The sequence below is a fragment of the Grammomys surdaster genome, unplaced genomic scaffold, assembly GCF_004785775.1.
Source record: "Grammomys surdaster isolate TR1022 unplaced genomic scaffold, NIH_TR_1.0 98, whole genome shotgun sequence".
In the NCBI taxonomy this organism is placed as follows: Eukaryota; Metazoa; Chordata; class Mammalia; order Rodentia; family Muridae; genus Grammomys; species Grammomys surdaster.
The window spans coordinates 8,739,146-8,755,493 of NW_021604577.1; positions in this window are offsets into that span (position 1 = coordinate 8,739,146).

Sequence of the window (16,348 nt, forward strand, 5' to 3'; positions counted from 1 at the left end):
TTTTGCATGACATTTAATTTTTGCAGTTATTTATTCCAGATGGGGCAATACAATATTCTAAAAACTTCTCTTACATTCTAGAAGACTGGGGTATTTAATAGGTCTCAGAGTCAGAGTTAATAATTCAGTAACTTAAGACTTAAAATGGCTAACCTACTGTGTACTCAACTGACTTTAAGAGAACTATGTAATAAACTACTTTACTTGTCCTATGTTTCTCAAGTTATCAATTTTTTCATCCTAAATTAATGTATAGCCATCTGTGTCTTGCTTTGTGTGCTCTTCCATGTTCCTGATCCAAAGTAATGTATGTGTAGCATTTGCTGGAAGCACTAAATGCAGGAGTTGAAAGTAAGTTTCTAAAATCTACCATAAATGTTTAAAACAGTCATTTATGGATATTGGTTGATAAAAATTGATGTTTCTTCCTTATCTGGTCAGCTGGGATCAGTTGGAGGCGGTGACTTAATCCTTTCTAAATGTCTGCTAAAGATTTCTATATTCTATCCTTCGCTTGTATGATGCTTTCTATGCTATTTAATACAGAGTAAATCCCTTTGTTAGGAACACACACACACAGAGACTCATACCACACACAAAAGCACTATTCACACAGTTGATAAAACAGGCACACATAGAGATAGACACACACAGACACAGGGACAACAGATTCTTCACATGACAGATTTTGGTAATTACAATTAATCTCTATCTGAAGTATAGTTGGCATCTTCTTTAAATACTATATAAGTTATGTGATTCCTTTTGGTAGTACAGACATTTCACATTACTTCTATCAATCAAGGAATATTTTGATATAAAAAATAATCCCATATTAGAAAATGGAGCTATAATGTGATTGCTACATGAATCTCAACTCTTTAGAGCTGTCCAGTCTGCTGGACACACTGATATGTCATATGTTAAATTATACCCTCTAGTTACTGGAATTTCTCATTATGCTAGTGTTCAATACAGTTGTATCCTGGCTCCTTTGCCATTACTTTCTGAGTGTATTTCAAAGTAATCAATAATGGCAGAGGTACATGGCACAGGACCTGCTTCTAAGCTCCTGCATTCCTCTCTCTCTCTCTCTCTCTCTCTCTCTCTCTCTCTCTCTCTCTTTCTCTCTCTCCTCCCAACTCTGCCACTGGCCCTGCTATGTTTTGAATAGGTGTATACTGCTGAAATGCTATTAAGACTTGGTATTTAAAGTTTAAAGTAAGATTAGGTTGCAAGAACTGAGCTTTTTTGGGAAATACTGGTGTTTTAATAAAACAAGTCCCAGAGAGCTGCCATTCTCCTCTGCTATGTAAGGACCCAACTACAGAGTAAAGTGTATAAGGTGGAGAGTAAGCCTTACCCAGACATCAAAACTGCTGGTAATTAGTACTTAGATTTCTATTCTCTAGAACGATGAAATATAATTTTCTGTTCTTTACAAATTAGCCAGTCTCGGACATTTTGTTACAATAACTGTAACGGTCTCAGATAGGCTGGCCAATAGATCATGATTTGCCTTTGCCTCTTCTTGATAATGTGTTTGTTCAATTATTGGGCCGCATCTTGCTCATTTCTGACAACAGCACATTTAGAGGAGTTTTCTGTAAACTGTGCTTTACTCTCCCCCTTTGCATTCTTTCTTTTCATTTATACCTCCTCTCTTTTTATTGCACATAGCCCCTTTAAATGCAGACTAGCCAGAAATCAAGGAATGGCTTTCAAACTCCAGGTGAAATGGGTGCATGATTAACATGCACATTTAACACATGTTGCTGAGTGTGACCCAAATGATTAATTCTGTGTAAATTGAGTAACCTTTTCCCAGGAGCTCTACTTTTTTGTCTTTAAGATTATTGTTTTCCTTACACTTCTCATCTTCCCACATAGCCCAGCAACACAATAAAAAATAATGTTGGGCTGCATTAAATTGCAGACCTTTTTAACCTCAAGAAAATAATGATCCAAATGATACTTTCAGAGCCCTAGAATATTGGCCACAGGTAAGAATGGCTGGCTATGTCCCAAATGCAGCATTTCTAACCAAATTCAATCATTGTCATAACCAAAATATGCAGATCCAGTGTGGACATTGGATTCTAAACTTACTTCTGTGGCATTTCTCACAGACTCTATGAAGTGTTTACTTTTGCTAAATGATGAAAGGCACCAAGGATGCCTTTTTTTGTTGTTGTTCTTTTCTATAAACTTGAATATTTACCAAAATGTCATCAGAGTACTAATTGTTTGCAGTTACTACAGTCATGACAATATTGATTTATATAACTATGAATACATTTTATAGACATATGACAAAAATCCTAATTGCATGTTTGTGGCTTTTCTCATTTATAGAATATTTTTTGCAAATAAACCCCCAAAGTCCTATTGTTTCTACAGAAATCTCCTAAAGTACAGAAACTAAATGGCTTTGCACAAATTCAGTCAAGTATATATTAGTCACTAAAAATACAAACTTTTTTACCAGAGAAAATTCTTAGAATTATTCCTTAATTTAATTCTATTTATATGACTATCATTCCTCTGCATTTAATTTGTGAGAACAGGCAGAGTGAAGTAATAACTTAGCTGTTCCCTCCTTTCTTCTTCCACCAGGGATTCTTGCTGCATACCATTAATTAACCTGAGGAGACTGATTTCATCAGATATCTTTCGCACAAATGCTCCAAGAGTACACTATTTCCTGAATCTATATAGCCCAAACTCCTTTTCATATTCTTATCTTAGAAATCTTGACTATAATAACCATCTCACTGTAAATACTCAAGGAGACTTATTGCAAGAGACTTTCATACTGTACATAGCAATCTAATGACTATAATCTAGTGTTCATGTTGATATGTATGTTTTTCTAGATATGTATATACACCTGTGAAAATGCATTTAGAGGCCAAATGTAAAACTCAGGTGTCATTTTTCATGAGCCACCAACAGTTTTTGGGTACAAAGTCTTCTATTAGATTAGAGTTCCACAAGAAGTCTAGCTGGTTGATGAGCAAGCCCCAGAAATATACCTGTCTTTGTCTCCTCAGTACTAGATTTGTAAGCGTATGTCACCACATCAACATATTTGGCTTTTAAAACATATGTTATAGTATTGAATTCAATTTATTTACTTACCGAGACATATCTTTAATCCCATATTTCTTATTTATAATCACATGTTATTTTCAACATTATCCAATTCCCTCTCTCTCTCTCCCTCTCTCTCTCTCTCTCTCTCTCTCTCTCTCTCTCTCTCTCTCTCTCTCTCTTTTATAGCCAGTAGAAGGTCTTTATTCCAGCTGGGACCACACCCAAGTGTTTCAGGACCCAAGTTTAGCCAAACCATGTTTGTTTAAGGGTTATCCAATACTATCTCTTAATATGATTTATATATATGAATGGTATATATTCCTATTATTCTCATTTGCCTCTTTCCTCATGTATACCGAATCAAACTCAGACTGAATAAGCCAAAAAATTTAACACTATTAAGTAAATTTGAAAACTCTATAAATCAGAAAGCTTTAACCTAAAAAAATGACTACACAATATTATAAATTTAAATTGTATCTTTTTATTCATTAAAGCATACTACCAACAAAGCTTATAGGTCAGTCTCTACTTTGACTGTTGTTTATTGTAATACCAAAAAATATGCTGACAATGTGCACATTGAGGAGAACTGAAACAATGAGGATGCTAGCTATCCATAGCACCAAAAACATTGAATTTGGGTGGGAAAATAAATCACTAAATAGATGTTAATCATCATAATAAATTTAAAAATTATCAGTGGGTAGCAAGAAGGCATCCAGTCTACTCGACACTGCTATATCAATCTGTCTACCAGTTTTTTCAGAGGGTAAAATTGAAATGATATATTTCCTCTAGCTTTCATTAAACTTTCATAAGCTCAATGATCCCCAATAATGTATATCTTCATTGGTTGACCAATTGCTTATTTTTACATTCTATCAGTAAGCATATTTTGTATTTACTAGCAATAACTCTAAATATTTCAGTAGCTCACAGTCCATTAGATACAATTAGCATAAAATGTCCGCAGATGACAAAATAAAAATTAAGTTATTAGCTAATCAATCAAAGAATATTGCAAAGAGGGCAGAAATGGAATGAAAACAATAGTCCCGTGATGGCAGGTCAAGGAGGAGGGACTGTGTGAGCGAGCCTGGCTGATTGGTTTCATAGCTGCGGAGAGAATGCTAGAATTACAGTATTGTTTTGTAATCATTGCTTCTGAAAAGGGAGATTTTATGACAGTGGAGTAATTTAAGTAGAATGTTCCAGCATGGCCTCAGCCTCTTCCTCTGTCTCTTTGTTCTCGGTAGCAATATAAGTATAATGTACATGCAGTAATTATCATTGGAGATATGCATGCAGTAATCTGTATGTGGTTACATTCACCACCACCCACTTTAAACTTCTGAAGACAACCTCCCGAATGAGACATTAGGACCTGTTCCTCTCAGTATGCAAGTCTTCAAAAGGGAGCCATATCTGCCAGAGTAAACAGCTTCTGGTATCCTCTGATCAAATCTCTTACTCTTGGCTTGCTTATTCTTATTCAAGCTCTGCTAGCTTTGTTCCAGGCTTAGGACAGGCTCACATAGGAGGATGAGATTTGGGAGTTTTATCTTCTGCAGGTTTATTTCTCTAGGTACCTCAGTGAAGAGTTTTTATAGCCTTCAAGTATTTGCTCAAATCTCTACTCTACACAGTGCTTCATCCTTTATATCCACACTTTATCCTAGCTACCAGTCCATGTACTATCTGATCCTTAAACCTGCCACAATGTTTTTGGTATTTTTCTTTCTATGTATTTCATCGCTTCTTGCTAGAATTTTAAGATACATAGGACAGGAGTATTTTTATTTTCATTTTTGCTCAATAACTTATTCTAAGCTCACAAACAGAGTCTGAATGCAATGATTCCTGTGTCTATTTGTAAAATATAAGTTAAAGAAATGATCTGTAACTTGTTATTTTTGCTACAGAAAGGAAAAATAATGCCATACTCATCAGCATCTTAAGCATAAGGTTATATGTCTTTATTCCCATCTATGGCTAGGATTCAAATATCCTATCATTGTTTCAAGTATTTACTAAATACTAATGTCTGTTTTACTGAGTTATTATTTTTTAAGCTCCTATCTAAAATAATGAGGTTTATTGATGAGATTTCCACACATACATATTATTCTGCATTATTTCATGTCATTCTTCTGTTTCTTTTCTTTAATTTTTAATATTTATTCATTTTATGTAGATGAGTACACTGTCATTGTTTTCAGACACACCAGAGAAGGCATCAGATCCCATTACAGATGGTTGTGAGCCACCTTGTGGTTGCTGGGAATTGAACTCAGGACCTCAGGAAGAGCAGTTGTTGCCCTTAACCACTGAGCCGTCTCTCCAGCCCCCATTCTTCTATTTCAAGACTCTTATTTCCTGCTCCTCCACTCTTCTTAATTGTCTCATTCCATCACACTAATACTCACTGCTTCTGATCTCACAAACATTACCATTGTTCTGAGTTTTGTTCTGCCTTAAGGTCTCTTTCTTCACTCTCAACTACCATGCACCACATTTACAACAAACACACACACACACACACACACACCCTTGCATGCATGCAAATACATCACATTCACACATAAAGATTTATAATTTGTATCTGGACGGTATATATGGAAGGAGACACATGATACATGTCTAATTCTGCTTTACTTTTCTTAACATATTGGTAACAATATGTTAGTAAAAAAAAAGTCTATCTTTTTGGTAACAAGATAATCCACATCCACAGAAAATATACAAAAGAAAGAACTAGATAAGCTACCTTATATAAAAACCCCAATAACATTTTTATTATGTACCAAATTGATGGAATAAATTTTATATGACAAACAATATATATTATATTCTTGATTTTGATCTGCTTTTCTCTTATCACAGAGCTGATGATCCCTCCTAAAATAAGCTAATGCCTTTGCAGCTTAAAGTAGATTCACAAAAATGACATCATTCCAACATATCATAAATGAGACATGAATTGATTCTTTCTCTAATAATATTTTTGCCAGTAATAAAATCCATTCTTTCGCTTAAGCATGCTGAGAGTGTTTTGTGTCTCTTCATTTTGCTTTTCTCCCATAGAGTTACTGCTTTCCCACACTCTCCCTTTACAATGTAATTAAGTGCAAAGCTGTCCTGTTTTTCTCTTTATAAATTCTTCCTCCTTTGTTTTTATTTCTTTACTAACTTATTCTCTCATATAATATATCCCCTAGAGGAGTTTTCCACCAATCCTCTTATCCCAGTCCCCTGCTCCAAACCTCTCTCCACCACACTCAGGGGCAGACCTCCTAGGGATACCAAACAAACATGGCATATAAAGTTGCAGTAAGACCAGGTACCTCCTGTCACCTATTGAAACTGGACAAGGAAACCTAATAGGAGGCATGGGTCTCAAGTCTTTGGTTTGCCACTCTCACAATGCTGTGCCACTTTTACCACAGTATATCATGCTAGCAAGACAAATATTAGGTAGAAGATTTTGTGGCTGTTTTGGTGTCCCAGTCTTCCACTGGAAGTCGTGCCTATTAGAGGAGATAGAAGATCAGGGTTCGATGGTCCTATTACTAGGAATCTTAGCTATAATTATCCTAATAGATTCTTGGGAGTTTCCATTGCAGTAGGTTTTTACCTTGACTCTGAATTACCTACTAATTCCAGTTGTCTCTATCAGTACTATCTTCCTCCATCTACAGGAAGCTGATTCCTCTTCCTCCTGTATGCACTCACCCCCAGTCTACTCTCTTTATCTATTCAATTTCCCCTTCCCAAGGTTGGTGTAAAATCTTTCCACATTCTATAGGCTGACATTTTGTCTTACTGTGTTTATTGTTTTATTATTTGCCTTATGGAAGTTTTTCATTTTTATGAAGTCTCATTTATTGTTGATCTTAATGTTGTACTATTGGTGTTCTGGTCATGAAATTGTCTCCTGTACCAATTCATTCTAGGCTATTCTCTAATTTTTCTTCAGTTTCAGAGTATCTGGCTTTCTGTTGGTGTTTTTGATGTGCTTGGATTTGAGACTGGTCCAGGGTAATAGATATGGAGATATGTGCATTTTACTACCTGTCCATATCCAATTACACAAGCACCGTTTGTTGAAGATGCTTTCTTTATTGTATTGTACAATACTAGTTTCTTTATCAAAAGCCAAGTGTCCATAGATGTATGGATTTGCCCCTGGTTCTTTGATGTGATTTCATTGAACAACCTGTCTGTTTGCATGCCAATACCATGTGGGTTTTATGACTCTAGTTTTGTACTGGAGCTTAAAATCATGGGTGCTAACTCCAGAATTTCTTTTATTGTACAGGATTGTTTTAGCTATCCTACGTTTTGTTGTTGTTGTTGTTTCATATAAATTGATTATTGTTATTTCAACATCTGTAAAGGATTGTGTTGACATTTTGATATAGATTACCTTTAATCTGTAGATTGCTTTTTGTAGGGTGGCCATTTTTACTATGCTAATTCTATAGAACCATGAGCATAGAAGATATTTCATTCTTTTGATATTTTCTTCAATTACTTTTTTCTAAGACTTGAAGTTCTTATAATATGGATCTTTAACTTGCTTGGTTAGACTTAGTCCAAGATATTTTACATTATTTGTGGCTATTGTGAAGTATGTTGTTTGCCATTTGTCATTTTTATATAGGAATGCTACTAATTTTTTTTTAATTTAATCTTGTATCCAGCCACTTCATTGAATGTGTTTATCAGTTGCAGGGTTTACTGGTAGAATTCATGGGATTTCTTAAATATACTATCATATCATCTGCAAATAGTGATATTTTGACTTGCTTTCCTATTTACATCACCTTGATCTCTTTTAAGGTTGATGTTCTTTTTTTTTTTTTTTTTTTGAGACAGGGTTTCTCTGTGTAGCCCTGGCTGTCCTGGAACTCACTCTGGAGACCATGCTGGCCTTGAACTCAGAAACCGCCTGCCTCTGCCTCCCAAGTGCTGGGATTAAAGGTGTGCACCACCACCGCCCGGCTGAGGTTGATCTTCAATAAGTTTTCTTATTACTTTAGCTAGAATATCAAATAACGTATTGTATAGATATGGAGAGAATAGAATTTTTCTGTGCTTTTCACTGATTTTAGTAATATAGCTTTTTTTCTTATCACTTAAATTGATAGGCTTGCTGTAAATTGCTTTTATAATGATTAGGTAGATTCCTTGTATTCATGTTCTTTCCAAGACTGTTATGAAGTTGTATTTTTTGTCAAAGGCTTTTTGACCATCTATTGAGATAATATTTTTTTGTTTCTTTGTCTTAATTTGTTTATATGGTGGATTACATTGATGGATTTTTGTATGTTGAACACCTCTGTATCACTGGAATGAAACCTACTTGATCATGGTTACATTTTGATATGTTCCTGAATTCAGTTTAAAAGTACTTGATGAACATTTTTGCATCAGTGTTCATGAGGGAAATTGGTATGTAATTATCTTTCTTTGTTGAGTCCTTGTGTGCTTTGGGTATCAGGGTGACTGTGGCCTCAAAAAATATATTTGGCAACGTTTCTTCAGTTTCTATTTTGTGGAATAATTGAGGAATATTGGTGTTTGCTCTTTTTAGAAAACCTGGTAAAATTCTGCACTAAAACTAACTGGACTTGACTTTTTTTTTTTTTTTTTAGACTTTTAATGTCCTCTATTGTTTCCGTAAGAGTTTGTAGGATGTTTACATTGTTGATATGATCTTGATTTAAATTTAGTAAATGGGATCTAGCAAGAAAATTGTTCATTTTTTTTCAGATTTTCCAGGTTTGTGGAGCGCAGGTTTTTGAAGTCTAATCTAATGATTCTATGAATTGCCTCAGTCTGTTGGTAGGTCCCTCATTTCGTTCCTGATCTTGTTAATTTGGATATGGTTTTTCTGTCTTTTCCTGGGTTTGGATAAGCATTTCTTTATCTTACTGATTTTTTCAAAGAATCAACTCTTTGTTTAATTGACTCTTTATATTATTTTCTTTCTATTTATCTCAGCCTGAGTTTGATTATCTGTTGCTGTCTATTTCTCTTATGTGCATTTAATTCTTTTTGTTCTAGAGCTTTTAGGAGTGCTGTTAAATTGCTTTTATGAGAACTCTCTAATTTCTTGATGAAGACACCGGGTACTTTGAAATGTCCTCTTGAAATCACTTTCATTGTGGCCCATAAGTTTGGATATGTTGCACCTTCATTTTCACTAAATTCTAGAAATTTTAAATTTTCTTATTTCTTTCTTAAACCAGTAGTCATTGAGTAGAGCATTGGTCAGTTTCCATGAATGTATAGGCTGTTTTTCTGTTGTCATTGAACTCCATCTTTAGTCCATGTCGTCTGTTAGGATGAAGGAGGTAATTTCAGTATTCTTCAACTGAAAGTTAAGCTTTAGCAATCATTCCTTTACAAACATGGGCACCCTTGTATTTGGGGCATAGATTTTCAGAATTGAGGCATGTTCGTGGCATATTTTTCTTTTGATGAGTATTAAATGTCCTTCTCCATCTCTTTTGATTAATATGATTTGTAAATGGAGTTTGTTATATATTAGTATGGCTACAGCAGCTTGTTTCTTGGTCCCATTTGCTTTGGAAACATTTACAAACTCTTAACTCTGAGATAATATCTATTTTTAAAGTTGAGATGCAGAAAGATGAATTCTGGTTTTGCATCCATTCTGTTAGCCTGTATCTTTTGAGGGAAGAATTGATTCCATTGAAATTGAGAGATATCAATGGCCAATGATTATTAAGTTCTGTTATTCCATTGTTGTTGGCAACTGTTTGTGTGTGTGTGTGTGTGTGTGTGTGTGTGTGTGTGTGTCTGTTTCCTTTGGTTTTGCTGAGGTGAGATTATTTATTTCCCATGTTTTCATGGATGTGGTTAACTTCTCTGTGTTGGAGTTTACTTTTTAATACCGTCTGTATGGCTGTGTTTGTAGATTAATGTTATTTAAATTTGGTTTTGTCATAAAATAATTTGTTTCTCCTCTTACGGTGATTGAATGTATTCCTGTGTACAATAATCTGGGATGGAATATGTGGTCTTATAAACTGTACAAGACTTCTGGCCAAGCCTATCTGGTTTTTAGAGTCTCCACTGAGAAGTTGGGTGCAGTTCTAGTAGGTCTGCTTTTATATGTTATTTCTTCTTTTTCACTTGCAGCTTTTAGTATTCTTTTCTTGTTCTAAATACTTAGTGTTTAATTATTATGTGGAGAAGCATTCATTTCTGGACTTATCCATTAGATGTTCTGTAAGCTTCTTGTACTTTTATAGATATTTCCATCTTTAGGTTAGGAAATTCTTTTCTATAATTTTGTTGACAAGTTTTTACTTCTTCCAATTTTATTATTTTTAAGTTTGGATTTTGCATAGTATCCCAGATATTCTAGATGTTTTATGTCAGGAATTTTTTTAGATTTAGTGTTTCCTTAGACAGATGTTTCCATTTCTTCCATCAATGCTTGAGATTCACTCTCCAATCTATTGTAGTATGTTGGTGATATTTGAATCTGTAGTTCCTGTCATGTATCTAGATTTTTAATTTTTCAGTTCCAGAATTTCCTCAATTTGTACTTTCTTTATTACTTTGATTTCCATTTTCATGTTTGAAACAGTTTTAACACTCAGCTCTTTGTTTGTTTTGTTCTTGGCTTTCTTTATAGTATTTATTCATTACTTCCAGTTGTGTGTTTGTACTTTGTAGCAGAATATTTTCCCCACTATAGTTTACAAGAAGCTCGGTAATTTGGGAGGAGTTAATGTGGGAGGAGTAAAGAGAGGAAGAGGAGCTAGGAGAAGGAGAAATTTAGGAGCCATCAAGAATCACACATGCGTCAAGAGCAGTCCTGGGTAACAACTTATATCAAGGTTAGTTAATTGGCTAACACTTCTAATTGTGTGGGCATCTTGTTAATTGAGCATTACCAAATATCTAAAGCCTTTGTATAATCTTTAAATGTTAGAGTCTCATTTCTACTGGGTACTACATGGATGACAGGATAGTCTGGGCTCAACCAAGCATTGTGGAGACAGTGTGGTAGAATGGCAGAGCCATCTTCCATGCTGGCATCTCATGGGTGCAAGGGCCAGTGCTTTGGCCGGCATGTGGTCAGAGTTGAGCAGTAGCAGGAGCACGCTGCCACTCTTGACCTCAGGCCTTGTCCAGTCAGGAATAGCAGACACATAACAACAAGATAGTTTGGGTGCTGCCATTTTCAATATTAACCACAACAGTATTTTCCTAAATTTCCTTGAGATTTTTATTTATTTCTTCCTTAAGAATTTCAATCACCTTCAAAAAGTTGGTTTTTGTACAGGAATTTTAATCCAGCAACATGACTGCTCTGGCAAGGAATAACATCCAAAGATATGATCTAGGAGAAATGCTAACACACCATACACATTTAATGCCTCTAGCAGGAATACTGATACACTCTTAGTTTATATATTTGATCCATGTGGCTTGAATACAGACACACTTTTACTATACTCTTTAAATTCCAGACAATGGCATCTAATTGTCAGCAGACAGATGGACAAATCTGAGAATGATTTAACAGAATGAGTCAGAGATAGGATACATCCAATTCTCCTAAGAATGGCCATGATAGAGGCTACTTCAAGAGCAGTGAGGTGAGAGAATTCAATACAATTCAAAGGAATACAATTTAGTTCAGTGAGGTTCTGTGAGGTTCAGATGAGTGCAATTGATCTCAGTTCAGTTCAGACCAGAGAAGTTGAGTTTAGAGCACTTGAGTTTGTAGAGTTTAGAGGCAGTCGTTTAAAGCAAAGAAATTCAATCAGAAACCAAGAAACGCCAATTTGAATCAGTCAGCTTGGAAAAGAGTTTGAACCAGAACTTCTAGTTGAACCATCCAGCCAGAGTTTAGAAATTGCTAGAAAGAATGAGTTTAATCAGCAGTAAGTCTTGGAATTTAAAATATTTTAAGCCTATGATGTTAGCAGACAAAAGCTAGAAACTGAAGCATTCAAGGTCTGGGATGGCAAAAGATTAGATTATATGGAGGCTAGAAGCTTCCAGGTCTAGGCTAAGGATAGATAGAAATACTCTAGGCTCAGCCCAAGCCATGCATTTGTAAAGTTTGTGAGCAGCTCTCATCTCATTGCTTTATCCAAGGATATAAAACAAACATTGACATTACAGGTTTAAGTTCTTTTTTCTTCTACTTCAGTTCTGTTGAAATATTCAGGGCTTGCTGTAATAAGACAACTGGGTTCTGGAGGTAACATTATGCCTTTGCCGTTGTTTCTTCTTTCCTTAAACCGGCCTCTAGATATCTGGGTTTGGAATAATTAAAAGGGTTTAGGTATTTATTTCTGAGTTTGGCTTTGTTGGATATCTCTTTTGTTCCTTAATTTTTGTTTTCTCTCTGGTCTTCAGTTCTATGTAGACTGGGCTTCTCCCAGTCTATGTGGTTTCTCTAATTGAACAGGAAATCCCAGTCACAGTTGGAGGCTTGGGAAAAGAACTAGGAGGATGTAGGACACATAGAAGACACAGAGGTAGAGTGGGAAGGATTCAGGAGTAGGCAGCCTACCGGACTTCTCTCAGTCCATGAGGTCTCTATTGGGGCAGGAAGTCTCTGTTCCATACTGGTCACTGGTAGAGCAGAGAGAGTCTCTACCTAGTTAGGAACTGGGGTATAACAACTAGTAGTGGTGGGGGCTGGCAGAAGCTAAGAAATAAGGAGTTTTCAGGGAAGGCACCCTACATGGACTGCACTCAAAGTCAGCTTGGTCTTTAGTACAGTAAGGAGTCTATGCCCTTGTTGGAGGCTGAAACACAGCAAGTAGAAGGGTACAGGACTGAGGATAAGGGTAGGAATGCTGAGATAGTAAGAAAGAGAATATACAAGTCCGGGCAGAGGACAACTGTAGTAGTTTGAATATGCTTGGCCTAGAAAGTGACACCATTTGGAGGTATGGCCTTGATGTAGTAGGTATAGCGTTGTTGGAGAAAGTGGGTCAGTATGGGTGGGAGCTTTAATACCTTTGTCCTAGCTGCCTGGAAGCCAGCCTTCTCCCAGGTGCCTTCAGAGAAGAGGTGGAACTAACTGTTCCTTTAGTCCCATGTCTTCCTGGAAGCTGCCACACTCCCTCCTTGATAATAATGGACTGAACCACTGAATCTGTAAGCCAGTCTCAAATATTGTTCTTTATAAGAGTTGGCTTTGTCATGGTGTCTCTTCACAGCAGTAAAACCATTAGCCATCAGGCTACCTGGAATTCTCTCTTTTTCTGGGACCCAGATGCAAACCACAGACTGTGGTCTTTTCAGAATTTATCTGCCATGTTTTCTTTGTGATATGCTTACTCCATATAAAAGATACACTTGTTTCACGGTAGTGGGATGTCTCAAAAGTTGAAACCAAGTGCCTCCTATGTCTCATTATGAATTTAATCCATAGAACTGATGAAAGAAGAAAGCCAACTTTTCAAAGTTAACTTCCACTTATGCATTTATGATGCTGCACACATCATCAACATATGCATGTCTACACAGAAAGAGAGATGAATACACACAGAATAATAATTATATTAGCAAAATATGTTTAGTTAAATTATATTACTATACTATTATTAGTATAATAAATATATCAATAACAACAATAATGGTGAAGACAATAATATATAAAAGTGGAGACAGGGACTGAAGTGAAATTAAGGGGAGACTTAATGAAAATGATATATATGAAAACTTGATGATATACGTATCTCTTTGAGGAGATACAATAATATGTAGGAAAAGTTTATGTATACACATACACACACATACAAACACACACACACACACTTGAATTTGCACAGATGCAAAATCCCTGTGTAGATTACACACACACATACACACATACATACAAATTTGAACAAAAGTATCATACCTGTTGCTCCTAATATATGTGTATTATTGAATGAACATCTCAGTTCTAGGCATAGGGTACTTTTTTATGAGGTAGGGAGGTCCTAGAGGCACCGGAAACACCACAGACTTTTACCTCAGTCTTCATTGTTCATCATGACTAGATAAGAAACTATTGCTGAAGACATAACTCACTTTGGATGCAATGAATAAATAAACCAACTTTGAATGGACCAGGAAATTTTTTCCTGATGGCTACCTTACATAGTGCCAGACTGTATTATGAAGACTTCTGGAGGGTAAAATAAATCAAGATTTTACAGTGAGTGTTCCAGTACAAACCTATATGACAGGATTCACCCATGAGACAAGAGTAGTATAAAAGTTATAGGATAAAACAACTACTTTCTAATTGGATATGAGGCATGCACTGTAGGCTGGATTTCCTATCTGGTGCAACAAATCTGGTCAAAATCCCATGACAGGGAAGATCATATATCTATAGAGGAACTTATGGTTGTTCTATGTTAAATGTTCATGTTACCAAACTTCTTTCTAATATCTATGCTTATGCCCTTCTATCTGTGGTACTCTCAACTTTGGTCACAGAAATTTCTTCTGAAAACAGTCAGTGGCTAATGAAAAAAACTTATAATTAGACAAAATGACAAAAAAACATAATGTTGAGGGGTCAGCTGTGGATGTGTTATATAATAACCTCTCTTCCCCTCAGGTTCTGAGAACATTGATGAAAATTGAAAGGAAGGAAATAAGAACTGGCACATAGAGAGATGATCTGGGAAATGCACACTTCTGAGTATGGCTTGGCTAGTGCAACCAACTCATGACAGCTGTGATTACCCACACAAGATTAAACTAGTCAAGACTCTAACATAGATGGAAGAAGGTGTCCCAAGTCTCTACCTCTGTCAAAGGAGCAATAAGCAGTTGGTGTATACTAAAGGAGAGGGAGTATCTCACTTTGAGGCATGTGGCTGCTAGTGGGTTATTCATGCCCTTATGTTTGACCCACACCCATGAGTATATTACCAGCACTAATAGGGCCCAAATGTTTATTAATAATAACAAAAAGAGGACATGGAATTAGAAAAGGTGAAGTGAAGTGGGAATGCTTCAGAGTTGTGGGCGAATTTGTTGGGTGGCTATGCTCAAAACACATTGGAGAAATGTTTGGAATTCCCAACAAATAAATAAAATATCACTAATTAAAAAGAAAAAATATATTAATTTCCATTAGAATAGTATCATTGATGCAGTGCAATGGGTGATTTTCAGGAATCGCCTATTTTTCTCAAATTTTAGTTTGATTGTTTTGATTGTTTAATTTCTGATTGGATTTGGTTTTTGTTATTTTTTAGAAGAGTTCCATCTATGTCATCAGAGATAACCTCACACACATGATCACAAAACCTGTTTCCCTGAGTCTCGTGCATGCTGATTATAAGTATGGAATACCAAGTTTGGCTTCCATAAGATTTATAGCACTACCCATCACACACTGTATAGCTATAATGTGTTTTTAAAAGTGGGATGTTTTCAATGCCTTTTTTTCTTACTACATTCTGTTATACAATTCAGTTTTCTGTTTTATCTGAATTTCTTTACCTTATAATTTAATAATTTAAGTTTAAAGAGTTTAAGTCACCACTATGACATTTTCTTAGAATATATTTTTATGATTTTGAGAAACAAACACACACACATACATGCATACACACACGCACACACTCACACATGTACTACTCATGCATTTCTATCTGTATGTATCTTATATGGGGTTATATAATCTTTTTTCTGCACTGCTAAATTGTCATATAAAATTTTTTTGTTTGGTTTTATGTAAATGTAACTTTCATTTGCCAGATGAAATTGTAATTTTAAAGAGGCTTACTGCTGAATAAGTTCACCTTTTCTAGTTCTTTCTGAACTTTGCCTGGCTGGTTCAACTCAGTTGTTCTGGCTCAAACTCCTTTCCAAGCTGACTGATCAATCTTGCTTGTCTCAGCTTCCAACTGAATAGCCCTGCTTGGCTTCAAACTAACTCTGGCAATCTGTTCTAATCATCTGGCTCCTTCTCATTCACTGACTTTTTCATCTTCATCTGTAACCTGTCTCTGTAAAACTGTCTCGGCAAAACTGATTCTTCTGACCTGCAGAGAACTCACAAATGAATTCAGTTCCAGTGTACTTCCTGAACTGACTCGAGCATAACTGAATCCAATTCCATTCTCTCTTCCTCACTACTATTTGAGTAGCCTTTTTCCTATCTGTTCTCGTAAGAGTTGGGCATATCCTATCTGAGTCATTCTGTTAAATCTTTCTCTGCTTTGTCCTATTGTCT